Source organism: Rutidosis leptorrhynchoides, chromosome 2 (genome assembly GCF_046630445.1).
Source record: "Rutidosis leptorrhynchoides isolate AG116_Rl617_1_P2 chromosome 2, CSIRO_AGI_Rlap_v1, whole genome shotgun sequence".
Lineage (NCBI taxonomy): Eukaryota > Viridiplantae > Streptophyta > Magnoliopsida > Asterales > Asteraceae > Rutidosis > Rutidosis leptorrhynchoides.
The window spans coordinates 266,022,152-266,025,444 of NC_092334.1; positions in this window are offsets into that span (position 1 = coordinate 266,022,152).

Consider the following 3,293-nt stretch of genomic DNA (forward strand, 5'->3'; position numbering starts at 1 on the left):
CACCGAGAGTGGCGTTGATATCATGTACGAGCATTGCTATCGTTTCCTCCCTGCAGAAGTAAAAACGCAGTTACGCCAGTATGATATTACGCTGTCTGGGTTCTCCGGAGAAAGCTCATGGCCGCTAGGCCGGATAGAGCTAATAATAGAGCTTGCAGATGATAAGAATCCGCAGTTGGTCAGGCACGAGTTGGTTGACTTTTATGTGGTTTGTTCGACTTCGCGATATAATGCGTTGCTTGGGAGAAATTTCATATGACGTTTTAACATCATACCGTCGGTGGTACATGGCTTGATCAAGTTTCCCACAATGGGAGGGGTTGCCATAATTGCATCACATCAAACAACTGAGTTATGTGGTTCAGTTGTGCCTATAAACATTCCCAGCATGTGAGAGCAACTTGCAAGCAGTGCGGTTATAGCTAACTACTTGCATCCAGACAAGCGTATCAAAATCGGCGCAGGATTGTCAGCCGAAACCAAGGCTAAGTTATATGGAATATTATCCGCGAACGCAGATGTTTTTGCATGGCATGAGTCAGACATGACTGGGGTCCCGTGTGATATTGCGGAACATAAGTTGAATGTTAATCCATCACTCACACCCGTCAGACAAAAGAAGTGCCATATGGTTCTTGAGCGCAGTGGTTGGTTGTGCGCAGAGGTAGATAACCTTGCCAAAGCAAACATTCTGCGGAAAGTGCGGTACCAGACATGGGTTGCTAATCCTGTGTTGGTGAAAAAGGCTGACGGTAATTGGCGGATGTGTGTCGATTTTAAAGACATTAATAAAGCGTCTCCCAAGGACAACTATCCTCTCCCTGAGATAGACTGGAAGGTGGAATCACTGTCAGGTTTCTGGTACAAGTGTTTTCTAGACGCATACAAGGCTTATCACCAAATCTTAATGGCTGCGGAAGATGAGGACAAAACTGCTTTCCATATGCCGCAAGGTATTTACTGCTATACGAAGATGCCCTTCAGATTAAAGAACGTAGGCGCAACCTATCAGCGCGTAATTGATGCAGCCTTCAAGCACCAAATTGGCAGAAATCTTGAAGCATACGTCGACGACTTGGTAATTAAAAGTAACACCGAAGAAGAAATGCTCGCAGACATCCTAGAAACGTTTGCGTCTCTATGCAGGATCAACATGAAGCTTAACCCGCTCAAATGCAGTTTTGGGGAAGAGGAAAGCAAGTTTCTAGGTCATGTGGTGACGGCACGGGGGATCAAGGCGAATCCAAAAAAGATTGAGGCCATTGATAGTCTGCCATCTCCAAAGACAAAGAAGGACGTGCAGAGTCTAACCGGGAAGCTTGCGGCGATCACGCGGTTCTTGTCGAAAGCCGCAGAGCGACAGCTGCCATTCTTCAATACTTTGAAGAATTGCTTGAAGAAAAAGGACTTCGTATGGACTCAGGAAGTAGAAAAAGCCTTCCAGGATATGAAGAAGGTGCTCGCTGAATTACCAACACTCACCGCGCCAGTGACAGGAGAAACGCATACGCTGTACCTTGCGGCATCGAAAGAGGCTATCAGCTCAGTTCTTATCGCAGATCGCGAAAAGGTAATTTACTTTTGTTTAGATGCATTATTTATTTCGCAGAAATTTAACGTTGAGGTTTTCTCAGATGCAAATGTCGGTCTACTTCGTAAGCAAGACGTTGACATCAAGCGAAGTAAACTATTCACTAATAGAAAAGCTAGTATATGCCCTAGTCCACACGGCGCGGCGTTTGCACCGATACTTTCAAGCACATCCAATTATGGTTCTAACTGATCAACCGATCAAACAGGTTAGTACATGCCTAATTTGCGGCAATTTCCGGGGTTACCGCATTGACTAACGCAATCATTTTTCTTTCAGGTGTTATACAAGCCTGAGATTTCTGGCCGAATGGCTAAATGGGCAGTTGAGTTAGGAGAACATGAAATAAATTTTTCCTCGCGAAGCGCGGTTAAGGGTCAAATACTTGCGGATTACCTTGCAGAGTTACCTGCGGATGTTGAAACATCTGCAGAACATCAGGATACGCCTGTGCCACCATTGTCACCATGGGAGTTATACACCGATGGTGCCTGCAGCGCAGCCGGCGCGGGTGCAGGTGTAATTTTAACTGACCCAGATGGCGAAGAGCATACATATGCACTGCGATTTAATTTTGCTGTTACGAACAACGAAGCAGAATACGTGGCTTTGTTAGCAGGTATGCGTATTACGCATAAGTTAAATGTTAAAATTCTGCACGCTTATGTGGATTCAAAGCTGGTATGCAGTCAAGTCAGAGGAGACTTCGAAGCACATGACATAGCCATGCAGCAGTATTTATCGCTTGTTCATAACCTCGGTGACCAGTTTGAGACTTTTCAAATCTCCCACGTCATGCGGGGGAAAAATAAGAAGGCGGATGCGCTTAGCAAATTGGCTGCTTTGGCCTTTAATCATCTGGGGAAGAAAGTTCTTATAGAAGAACTGCATGCGAAATCCATTGTTATGATGCCTTTAGTGGCACCTGTTGAGGATTCCAGCTCAACATGGATGTTACCTAATATTGCTTTCCTGCGGGACGACACCTCACCTGCGGATTTCGTTGATGCAAAGAAAGTCCGCACCAAGGCACCACTGTACGCCCTTGAGGGTGACGTCCTATATCGAAAAAATTATTTAGGGCCGCACTTAAGGTACATTGGTCTAAAAGAGGCAGAGGCGGTTATACGTGAGGTGCATGAAGGTGCATGCACTCTTCATTCGGGGCACAGGTCTATTGTGTCAAAAATTATACGGCTAGGTTATTATTGGCCCACTATGTACTCAGATACCGCGCGCATAGTTAAGCAATGCGAATCTTGCCAAATACATGCACCTATCAGCAGGGCACCTGCGCATCCAATGATACCTGTCTCCTCACCATGGCCATTCTGCAAATGGGCAATTAACATAGTCGGACCATTTCCAATAGGCCGAGGTAATATTATCATTTATTTTATACCATATGCTATTTACATCAGTATCTTACTCATACTCTGCGCACGCAGGAAATATCAAATTCTTAATTGTTGCAATCGACTATTTCACGAAGTGGGTTGAAGCAAGACCGCTGGCAACAATTTCAGGAAAAAGGGTGCGAAATTTTGTATGGGAAGACATTGTCTATCGATTAGGCATACCAAATGAAATCGTTAGTGATAACGGTACGTAGTTTGTGGGGGATCCTTTTCGTAGTTGGTGCGCGGAGCTTAATATTAAGCAAACTTTTACTTCTGTTGCACATCTGCAGGCGAATGGCCAG